Source organism: Pipistrellus kuhlii, unplaced genomic scaffold (genome assembly GCF_014108245.1).
Source record: "Pipistrellus kuhlii isolate mPipKuh1 unplaced genomic scaffold, mPipKuh1.p scaffold_m20_p_5, whole genome shotgun sequence".
Taxonomy (NCBI): domain Eukaryota; kingdom Metazoa; phylum Chordata; class Mammalia; order Chiroptera; family Vespertilionidae; genus Pipistrellus; species Pipistrellus kuhlii.
The window spans coordinates 6692284-6704634 of NW_023425551.1; the positions used below are offsets into that span (position 1 = coordinate 6692284).

Consider the following 12351-nt stretch of genomic DNA (forward strand, 5'->3'; position numbering starts at 1 on the left):
GCTTATATGCATCAATCCTTTTGTTTGATCTTTTTTCCCCTCTCCAACACTCCCCAGTCTTCCCACTGTAATTTTCAGTCTGTTCGGTGCTTTACTGCCTCTGTATTTATCTTTTTGTTCACCAGGTTATAATGTTCTTTATTTTCCATAAATGAGTGAGATCATTTGGTATTTTTCTTTCATTGCCTGGCTTATTTCACTTAGCATAATGCTCTCCAGGTCCATCCATGCTGCTGCAGATGGCAAAAGTTCCTTCTTTTTTATGACATCATAGTATTCCACTGTGTAGATATACCACAGTTTTTTAATCCACTCATTTGCTTATGGACATTTAGTCTATTTCCAAATCTTAGCTATTGTAAATTGTGCTGCTATGAACATAGGAGTGCATATATCCTTTCTGACTGGTGTTTCTAGTTTCTTGGGCTATCTTCCTAGAAGTGGGATCATGGGTCAAATGGGAGTTCCATTTTTATTTTTTTGAGGAAAAGGAGACTGACTTTTTATTGTATGCTGGTCTTTACCCTTTGAATGCTGCAACAGGTACAAATATAATCTATTCCAGAATACATCATCATCTAAAAAGGCAAAAAGCAAGAAAAGAGAATGTAGCATTTGTTTTCCTTGCAGCTTACCATGCATGCCCTCCAAAGACTGCTCTTCTGAGCATTGAAATACAGCTCTCATTTTAAAGTTCAGTTAATAATACTGAATCTTGCATTCCTTGGGACTGTCATTGTGAATATCATTTGCATTGTATTCACAAACTATAGACATGTTAATTAGTACAAGTGTCAATGAAGATAGCAAAGTTTATTATATGTATTTTTTCAGAACACCCTTTTTTTTTTTTTCTTAAGGAAGATAAGGCTAAAAGTTGGATGGCTTATATAGCAAAATCATTAACTGAAATTTGAGAATTTTTTGTTCTTCTCAATAGGAAAGAACTAAATGAGCGAAGTAATGTTTAGTATTAAGATACACTTAAGTGGACTGATGTATTTTTTTTTAACATCTTGAGTGGTTAACTTTATAGGCGGTCATTTCTATAAGTAAATCAAAATGAAAGCATGGCAGGAAAAGTAAGGGTCCTCCAAAGAGATATTTTCAGTAATAGGCATTACATAGCACGGATTTATAAGTTACAGTTTACTAAGGAGCCATCCTTTATTTTTATCACTAGGAAATACCCAAAATTGAAGGCATGGAAATTGACACTGCTCAAACTTTCCTAGATGTTTGGGTTTTTCGCCTCATTCATGTGTGTCTTCAGTTTTTCTTTCTTTATTACAAGACAGGTACATAATCCATGGATAAACACAGGTGGACAGTAAACCAACAAAATTCTCAAAATATATTTTGTCTGGCAGGACATTTTGGTTTAATTACATACTTGGTTCAGAATTTGAAGGTGTAGGTGATATTATTAGCAGTTTCAACACAATTTAAAATTACTCCGTGAGTTCTTAAGGTTAAATTAAGAACTATTTTATAATTAAGAGCTTAAGACACTGTTTTCATAACTGTAAATTTTCAGAGCAGAATGCGCTGTTTCTATATACTAGCACTGACTTAAGCTTCTTCCCACTGTGTATGACAGGAAATTGAATAGACGGCGTGTTTCTTTACTAGACTGACTCTGCAGTTTCAGGATTATAATCTTTTACATTATTTTCTTGCCAGTATTAACAGAACACTGACCTATTCAAATGTTACTCTAGGAGGATAAATAAATTGAGTCTGAGATGGAGCTTTCCACACAGCGGTGTTTGAATGGGGAAGTATATGGCACTGTTGCTCTTAACAAAGGTGAACCAAAGGGCAGCTGTCAAAACAGGTAGCTAAACTTGAAATTAGAGAAATAGGTATTTTCCAAAAGTGCCCCGATGCCTAGTGCAGACACTGAATTGAAAAGGAAATAGTTGAACTTAATGTTAGTACAACAAATCAGTGTAGAGAATGGGGTAGAACCAGTGACTCTGCAGTCTTCACGTAAAATAAGTTGTGAAAGAATTATAGAATCGGAGAGCTTGAAGGGTTATAGAGATCTTTTCGGCCAATATACTTTCTTTAGAGATGAGGAAATTGAAAAGAAATCCAATTAACATAGAATTAGATTAAGACTCTTGGCTTTTTACCTAGAGTCCAGTGTAGGTACAGTTGAATGTGTTGATAGAGCATTTGACCTTTATTCCCTCAGATAGCTAGCTCTCTTGGAGGATTACTCCAGGATATTGATGAGGACCTGAAAAAAGATTTGTGGGCTATGAAAGATGAGACTTAGGGGCTGAATCATATACCTTTGTAGTCCCTGGTCAGGCTTAATGGATATTTATAGAAGAGTGACCTAATTACATGTGTGTCTTTAAATGATTACTCTGGCTGCCATATGCAGACCTTTGGGAATTAGTGGTCACTAGGAGATCAGTTTAAAAATCAGTGTTTTGGACTGAAGTGATGTAGAGTAGATGGAATGAGGTAGCTAGATAAGACCAATATTTAAACACTTTGCTGATTTTTAGAGATCGGGGCATTAACCTGGCAATATTCGGTAAACTTATTTTTATTTGATGTTGCTTGCTATTGTTGCTGTCATTTATACTATATTCTTGTCATTTAATATAATACCTGAATTTGGGGAAGCTGGAGAGTCTTGGAGTTTTACACATATGTACAGTAAACTTCAAATGTGATTAGCTTGGATGGGCATATCACTTAAAACTGTATGTAATGTATATTTCAATTCTATTGGCATTTCAGTTTTACAAACAATTTCAGATAATACGACTGACAAATTAGTGAATGAGATGGCATTTTACAACATTTTATGACACTTAAAAATGCTATCTTTGCTCGATTGAAATCTTGACATCTCTGGGTTTACATATCTTTCTGAATTTGTTCAGGAATTGGGATTCACAGCGCCTTGGTATAATTTGTATCACCTGCTTAGCCCTTCATTTGCTGCTGTACCATTGTCACGCCCACCTTTGCACTGTCTGTGCCTGAGCCATCGCTCTCCTCTCCCCCTCTCTGCCCACATGTTAAGGACCCTCATGTCAGAATGGTGTGCCTTCCAATGAGCTTATTGGTCCTCCTCTTAAACCCCACTCATATGTACAAGTGCATTGTTACTGTACATATTTTTCTTGGCTAACAACACAAAGAAAAAATAATGCTTTCAGCTTACATTGTTTTTGGGTTGCGCCCTGTAAATTACCATGTTATTAAAAGGCATTTGTAGAGCAAAATCTATTCCATTTATTAATTTATTTATTCACTTGAAATAATAGAGCATTTGCATGCTGTTTTTTATTTAAGTTTGCTAATATATTGCTATTAAATTTAAATCATTTTACGTGGTCTCTTGGTATGCTTTTTAAATTCACAAAGCTATGATAACATTGCACATTGAGAAATGTGAGGTTGGGTTGTTAAATACAGGGTTAGGCATAGAGATAGTGTGTTAAAAACCGTTACTTCTTTATTCCCGCTTCCCATTAATAATAGGAATAAAGTCTATTTTAGCATTTCTGTAATAAATACCAGCTTTAAATAAAACGTTAAACTTAAAAAAGCAGCAACAAAATACTTCACTGTAGCCTGCAAATAATAACAGCTCTTTTCTTGATTATTGAGATATTTATAAACTGATAATTTCAGCTCATCAGATATCCTTTTGTTTCTGGAGCACCAAGGTGTTTACTTTGGCTTCTAACGCTTTAGAAGGACATGTTCTTTGGGGAATAATTGATGCCAACTTTATTAAAAACACCCATTTTATTTGACTAAGCGACCTCTTTGACTAAGAGTGAGGATTACAGTGTCCTAGTTGATTCTCGTACACCATCCCTTACAAAGGAGAAAGAGAAATGGAAATTTTGGAGGAGATGGAGTTTGTGAGGTTTGTATTTCGTAGTCTACAAGGAAGCACTGTGTTCATTTTCATTATCCTTTCAGTACAGTTGACTTTTGAAATGGCAAATGTTAAACTAGTTTGAAGGTTCAGAATTTGAAATGAGAATACATGATTGGAAAATACAGGAACTATTTGATTATTTTTCATCTATTAGTGATTAGAGTCTTAACGCCTTAACATAGCACACAACATTTTATTAAGCAGTCAACTTCATTTATTAATATTTCCATCTCTTTCATCTTAGCCTCTGTTTCTTCACCATGAGGTACATTCCTTCATCTCTTGTTTCAAACAAAACATTGGGTAACAATATTTTCAATTGCTCCTCTACCTTTAATTTCATCTACGATTGTGATTATACAAACTACCATGTCAGAAATTGGGGTGCCTTGCTCTTTCTCTAAGTCAGTCCAAGTGGATCCATCACCCTCTATCTCACGTGGAACCAGATAAAGGAGCAATGGGCATGCAAATAAATGGGGAATGAGTGTGATCATCCAGGCAGCCCCTGCAGTACAAAGATGAGGTCCAAACATAGGACCTTCAGGGGTCCCAATATTCATGGGTGAGCAAAGTAAAAGAAAAAAAAATCAAGAAATAAGAAAGTCAAAGTTGATAAGGAGATGAGGGAGAGAGGTATTAAGCAAGGCAAGAGAGGAGTAAATTTTGAGAAAACTGATTTATAAAGTTAGATATTTAGAAGAACGATAATGTGACTACTGATAATACATCATTGGATCTAGCAAGCTGGAGTTCCAGGTTGACCTTATTAGTAATGGTTGCCAAGAATTGCATTAGGGTTCTAAAAGGAAACAGAATAATGTAGAGCAATTGTCCAAGAAGTATGGCTGTGAAGTGAGAGAGGAAAAGAGAAGAGAAGGAAATATAGGGCTGTAGGAAGATGTCTCTTTTCAGAGCATTCAAAATCTTGAATATTTAAGAGGTGTATATATAAAGATATGGAGAAGACAGGATGGAGAATAAACGTCAGAATAAAAGTTCCACCCATATTTTCACCACCTTGTTGGAAATCACTAGATACAGGGAGTTAGGAATCAGTAGACGGTTGTAATTGTCCTGATAAAAGATGACATGAAGTAAACTCAGGAGTCTCAGAGGGGATAGAGCAGCTAAGTGTTTACAAAATATAGTAAGGAAGTGGAATCTATAGAATCTTCTATTCCATTTGATTGGGGTGTGGGAGAGAAGGAAGACCTTGAGCTTGGTCATTTGAAGGTTTGTGGCTCCATTAAGATGTGGGGTAGAAAAAAAAATAAGCAGGTCTTTCAAAGATGATGCTTGTATTTTTGAGCATTTAAAGTTGTAAGTATCTGTTGGATTTCAATTATTTGTTTGACTTTGCATGAGTTTCAGAGAGATCTGGTGTGGAGGTAATGGACTTGGAAGCAACCATCTATAGATGGACATTGAAGACATGGAGCACAGAGAAGGCCAATGTCACAGCTTTCTGTAAACACTACACTCAAATTTCTGACCCCACCGCCAGCTGTTTTTCCCCATCTTCACATGTTAACTTTGTTGTAACCCTGGCAAATCCTTGATGTTCTCTTGTCCTTTTTCCTTTGTCTTATACACATTGATCAGTGTTTTAGTACCCCCTGCCCATTTGGTGAATTTTATCCTCCAACGTTTAGCTTAAGTAACATCTCTGGGAAGCTGACATCAGGTTTAAGCATTCCTCTCTCTCTGCTCCCATGGTGCCTTAGGATGGTACTTACTATAGTTTTTTCCTGTGACTTACATGTATGTATAGTACCTTTCCCACTAGACAGGGTCTTCTATAGGCCTAAGACATGTATTGGCAAGCTTAGGGCCAAATTTATTTATTTGTTAAGATAATAGAATTTTTGGTAGAATGTTTTATAACTATATGCTCCTTAAAGTAAAATAAAAATAACTTTAAAAATGAAGTTAATATTTACATGATTTTTTAAAGATTCACTAAGAAAATGCTCCTGGGTTCTTGGTTAAGCTCCATGAGCTCACCAGGAAAAGGAAACCGTAAATTTAAACAACCTATAATACCGCTCCATACTGCTAGTCTTATTTTTATAGTATAATAAATGCAGAGAAATGATGGCTTTATACTTTACCACTAGATGGCTGAATTACATTGCTTTTGGAAAAGAAGTAAAATCTTAATCATTCAAAGCAGCCTAATATGTGGCACTGAACAAAATGTATCCGACACTTAAATATATGCATTTACACACGCGCACGCACATGTACCCATACATAAATAATTTAATATTTGAATAGTTGGGTTAATTGGATTAAGAATTATTTCTGAAAATGTTGTAAAATTATAGCGTTGAATGATTTTTGCTTTAATTTATAAGATATGTTATGTTTTCTAAGACATATAAAAGGTCAGTATATTTTAAAATCATATTCTTGCATAGAATATCCACAAACATCAGCTCTAAAGTTTCACAGACACCATGAGGGTGAATTTAGCTCTGTTAGAAAACCGGAATCTGTGTCAGATGAGTACATTCACTTTATCTTTCAATACAATTTTGTAGAATCTCTGTTCACTAGAGTTTAAAAATGAAATAAAAAGCCAATACTCTATTTTATCATTTAGATTTTAAATTGTAAACCATTTTTGCTCTAATTTTTAAATCTCCTTGAATCAACTCTTGCTCATGAATGTCTATTTTTGGTCAGGCTTCAGGAATTATATAAAGTTGAACCCCATGAACTTGCCACTCTCATTTATCAAAAACAGTCAAATATCAGCAGTTTCATGTAGTTCAACTTAATCATTTCTTTATTGTTTTAGTCATTTTTGTTTCTTACATTGCAATGAACTGAACAGTTCCTGCCCTATGAGGGCGGTTGAGCTTGGTGAGCAGAGGTTTGACCTTGATGGGGTTGTTTGCCTTGTCCGCAGGGTTTTGTGGGGGGTCCATGCACAGAAATGCAGTGTGCCAGAGCAACCTGCAGGATAACAATAGGTCTTAGTAGATGCCAGCGTTTCCAGGTACCATTTCAGTGTGAAGGTGTATGTGTCACACTCAGAAAACACAGGAGCATCTCTCTTTTCTTTTCTTTTTTTAAAATTTCTTTATTGATTAAGATATCATCTCTTAAAACAGGACGTACAATGATGTCTCCAGGGCATAGGTCTAGGCTTCTTTTGCTTCCGTGCTAGTTGAAGTGATTGGCCAAAAAGGTGTTAAATCTTGGGTCTCGGGTTAACATTTGTTTGTATGTCCTTTTCTGCCTTGCTCGAGCGTGAGTTTTATTTTTTTGTTACTCAGTGGTCATGCTAACATTTAAAATATGTGAAATTTAAAAATAATTGGTACATTTAATATTTTAAGAAAACAGCAAAATATGAAATTTAAAAATAATTGGTAAATTTAATATTTTAAGAAAACAGCAAAATATCGGAAGGGATGTTTGGGGCTAAATTTACAGTTGCTTGTCCCGCGGTCTTGATCTCTGTCCATTCCAATATCCTACTGCCGCCCACGCTGATCCAGCTTCTCCTCAGGGAGGCATGCTTTTTTGATCAATTTAAAAGTAAACAACTCATTACTTGTTTACTTTTCTGAACTCTGACAACAGATTTGCCCAAACATGTACTCCTTGCTCTAGGCGATCTTACCCATGTTTTGGAATTTTTATGTCAACCTTATTTTAAGCCTTCCAGCAAAATGTTGATTTTTTTAAAATACACAAATTTTGTATTTGCTTTTATTAAAAAAAAAAATTGTATTTGTTTTGTGTGGGGGGTTTTTTGTTTTGTTTTTTAATGCTAGGACAGTGAGGTAATAAGACGATTTGAAAGTGTTCATGGTGTTTATTTGGTAAACTTACAGGTTACTTTAATGAGGAAAGGAAGAGGTGCTCTCAGAGAAATATTTGGCTGTTTTTAATGGTGGAATTAAACAATTTCTCATTTGCTCTGTTTCATTTCATTCATCAAACTAAAATAAAGCAATGTTTGACTATTTATGCCTCAAGATTGATTAGGAGGTACTTTTTAGCAGAGACATCTTATTACGTCTTTTGACCTGTCACTAATGTCTTGTACATGAGGAAAAATAATGAATTGTTTTTGAGAAAATACAGTATTTCCTTGGGAGAGAAAAATAGAAAGCATTGTTGAGATCTTAAAAAATTACAACCACATTGTTTTTTTATCTGTTTTGTTTTTATTTCTTGTGGTAATTTGAATTGAGGCTCTTTGACTAGAGCTTCACTTTGACAGGGAATTTATAGACTTTATACGTGGCCATCTGAATAAATAGTGCATTGAAATATTTCTTGATTTGAATTCTTTAAGATTACAAATATTGAACATGGCTGTAGTTTACTAACTTCGTCAAACTGCTCCAAAGATCTGGGATAATCTGAGAAAAATAACCATCTTTCTTATTGTGAACAATTTAGCACTTAGTATTGTAGTATTAGTTTTTATTGTAGGTTCTTGTCACTCATCAGCACAAGCACTTCTGAAAGTCAGTGCCTCTTTTACTAGGTCACCGAAAGGACCATGGGAAATCAAAATTTGCCTAAGACCATATTTTGAAACTAAATATAATAATATAACACCTTAAATTTAGTTTGAGAAATTTGAACATCTTCTTTACAAGGCTAAAGTGAACAGTTTAAATTTTTTTTTTTTTAATATATTTTATTGATTTTGTACAGAGAGGAAGGGAGAGAGATAGAAAGCTAGAAACATTGATGAGAGAGAGTCATCAATCAGCTGCCTCTTGCACACCCCCTACTGGGGATATGCCCGCAACCAAGGTACATGCCCTTGACCGGAATCGAACCCGGGTCCCTTCAGTCCCCAAGCCGACGCTCTATCCATTGAGCCAAACCGGTCTCGGCCTAAAGTGAACAGTTTAAAATGTCTTTGAATTGATCAAAAATGGCAAATATATTTACCTATCAGTATTCTACCCATCAATGAAAGGACACACTAATGAGAGGGTATCCATTACAACACAAGTTATAAAAGGAAAAGATTATAAGTAAGGCATTTGTTCATGTAAAAAGGACTAGTTGAATAAACACTGAGGTGGTGGGGGCCTCCCCGAGGTGGAAATGGGGTGGGTGGGGTCAAGCAGGGAAAAGGAGACATGTAAAACTTAAGACAATAAATTATTTTAAAAATTTAAAACAGGAACAGTGCAAATAAAAAAATCAGGATACAGAGTGGTATACATTTTATGCTTTTTTTTGTATAAGCAGGAATTAGGGTGGATAAGTATTTACACACACACACACACACACATACTGGAAGAAGATACAAGAAATTAATATAAGCAATTATCTAAAGGCATTACAGATTGGCAATAAGTTAGGAAAAAATTACATTGACTTAAATCAAATTCAGTAATACACTACCTTCTGTAATGAAATATCATGATAGTGGCCAATATACTCTTATATGCCTTTGCATAAAAACCTGAGGTTATGTTAAGGTTGATAATATTTCTTTACTCTGAATAAAAAAACAATATTAGTGGCCATTTGTTCCTTATCACCCTTCATTTTGGGGAGGAATAAGTAAAAGAATGCTATTTTCCATTTGACTCTTGTTTTTCATGTGACATTTACTTTTGTAGTGTTCCCCTCGGTCCCGGTCTTTCTAATTTTCTGACAAAATTAATGAGCTTTGACTTTTAAGGTTTGAAAAGAAACAGGTGGTCTCTGCTTTTCAACCCCCAAGTATTAAAACTGGCTTAATATAGTCTGTTAAGAATTACCATGCTATGTACAGTAAGAAGTAGAAAGAAATGTGCCATGAAGAAGACATGGATAAGGTCAGGGAAGGGAGGAGAATATTTCCTCCTTGGGAAAGGATGAGGAGGGCATAAGGAAGTCTGCCTGGAGGCAGTGGTAATTTAGAGCTGCCTTCACAGATAGAGTAGAAACGAGGGGACAATCAGGGGGATGACACTAGGGTTATTCTTATGACACTTTTATAACATTTGCTGTTAAAATTAAATATATCTTGAATGAGAACATTTGAAAAGTTTACCAAAGCTCCATGTGGATATGAAGATAATAGAGATTAGATGACAGTAACTTTGTGCTTCAAGTCCTTTCCCCACCCCTACCCACCCTCATCACACCACCATTCTGGACACAGTCCATCACGTTCTTCTCAGGCAGCTTATGCCGCTGGCCCCCAGTCCATGGAGGAGCCATGACTCCCTGGAAAGATGGTTGTAGTGTCTTTCCCTATTGCAGGCTGCTTAGTGTTGAGTTTCCTCTTTGCCTAAGGACACTCTGTAACACTACTTTTCCTCTAAACAAGTAAGATAGGAAAGGAGGGATGTTCCCCTTGGGCTGCAGTTATCTGGATTATTTGGGGGTGGGAGTAGGGAAAACAAAACAAAACTTGTGTGTATCCCAGACATTTTCTGTCCCAGATATTTTGCCTCTTTTCCCTCAATCACATGTTCTCTTGAATAACTTGGTTTAAAAATGAGGATTCACCCCCCAATCTCTTAAATTTATTTAAGAAGTTCTGTAAAGCTGTCAAATTATGCAGGACCTGTCTGTTGTTACTGTAACCTGCTCAACGGAACGCTAGACAAATAACTTTCATGGGCTTCCACACTCATCTCAGTCCTTTGGCCACTGCTGTCTTGGAAGCCGAGACAGTGGGAAATGAATTGTGAGGACAGGTTCAAAGAGTTGAAACTATGTTGAAAAAGCTGTCTGCCAAAAACCAGTGTTGAAGTCTTAAAATGAAATATTTTTTTTATTTGAAAAATAGTTAACATGAGTTGCAGAAAAGATGAATCCAAAGAAAGATCGGGTATGTGTAAAACTGAATTTTTATACATTACTCTGTTTCAGTAGATCATAATAAAAAAGCAAAATGAATCCTCAAGAGAGAGGATCTCCCTGTCCTCCCCAATTTGGGCCCATTTTTATTTTATTTTTTAAACAAAACCAATCAAACCATTAGAATGGTGAAATAGTGAAAATGGGTGGAAAGATGGAAGCTCGCTTCAGTTCCGAGGCTTTAAGAGGGAAATCATAAAGATGAATAAAGACCCACTGCTGACCGGACCCTATTGTGGGCCCTTGATTTGTCCATTTTTTAGAGTACTAAGAGTTGTACAGCATCCTTAAAATAGAAAATTAAAATGCCTTCACGTGTTACAAGAACATTCAGAGAAAGGAAAAGCATAAAAAAGAATTAAATTTTTTCATACTTTCTAATCTTTTCCCTTCTTCTATAAAACAGTTCCCTTTTCAAAGAGTAAAATCATCAAACATGTAGCCAGTTTGAGATCAAAAGAAGGCAATTCCTCTAGACTCCCAAGAACTTTTAGTTTAACAGCTGAAATAAGTATTCAATACAACTTGTTCTACTGCAGTTTTTATTATTACATAATAACTCTATCAGCACGGATGGTCTCCCATTGCTGGGAGGTGCTTAGTGTCATAAACGTGAGTGCAGATCAGGGAGTGCTCTAAAGAGGTGACCGTGTGAAGATGCATGGCATTTCAAACACTGGCTTTCATGTTCTGTGCATCTGCCCGGATGCTTTCCTCCTCCTGCTTAAATTGCCGATTCTGACATCCCGTCAAATCCAGAAAAAATATTGAGTTTATAAATGATTTGCTCTTTATGTAACCATGGCTTAGTGAAGACAAAAAGCTATCAACACAATCTTACGAGACACCAAAAAGTATCATATTTTCTGAGAAACGGTTTCAATAGTCACAGTCAACGTTCATGCCCTGGTTTCCACCTCCTCGCGTCCCTGGCCATGTAAACCTGCTGCCACACATGAGCGTTTCTCCTACCTGTGTTGGCTGGTGCCCACGTGCCTGTCGTTGGCTGCTCTCTAAAGCCACTACTCTGCCATCGCGGTGGGTTCTTCCTTCAGTTACACACAGTCAGAAGTTCATAGGTGCTGCCAGCAGTGGCTCCAGAAAGAGTAAAAGCAGTTCCCTGCTTACTTCCAGAGCCTTTTGGGGTCGTCTTTGAACTTTATACCTTTTTTTTTTTGTGCACAAAGCTCTGCTGAATCATATGCTGGCTACCAAGTGATGGTCTGCCTTCTGATTCATTTCCAGAAGAAAATAAATTTCTGTTGTTTTCCAGCAGCCGGTGACTCTCTGAGACGCGGATGGGGGCTGGGGAATTCCATTTTATTTGATCCCATGTGTTAATGCAAGAATGGAATGACACCTTGGCAGGAACCCTGGCCTTGGGATGGCTCAACGAGCAAATGCTTCGGAAGTTTTAACCAATAAATCTACAAGATGTGTGCATTTTAGGAGGAGAATTACTTTGTATCTGACTACTGTTAGCAATGTGAGGGAGTTAGAAGACTGGCTTCTTATGCTGTTCTTTTGGGATCAGTGATATATTTTTTTAATACACAATTATCTCTGATTTTTTTTATACCTTTACTGAT

General features: G+C 36.2%; 2 protein-coding genes across 6 annotated transcripts in view; one reads left to right on the plus strand and one right to left on the minus strand.

The window, feature by feature from the left end:
• Positions 1–12053, minus strand: part of COL10A1 (collagen type X alpha 1 chain) — a 31223-nt gene extending 19170 nt beyond the window's left edge. For both annotated transcript variants that reach the window (XM_036413342.2, XM_045573068.1), the window contains exon 1: positions 11735–12053. The gene's annotated coding sequence lies outside the window, so the exon portion shown is untranslated. The remainder of the gene's footprint in view (positions 1–11734) is intronic.
• Positions 1–12351, plus strand: part of NT5DC1 (5'-nucleotidase domain containing 1) — a 93024-nt gene that overhangs the window by 36390 nt on the left and 44283 nt on the right. The window lies entirely within an intron of this gene.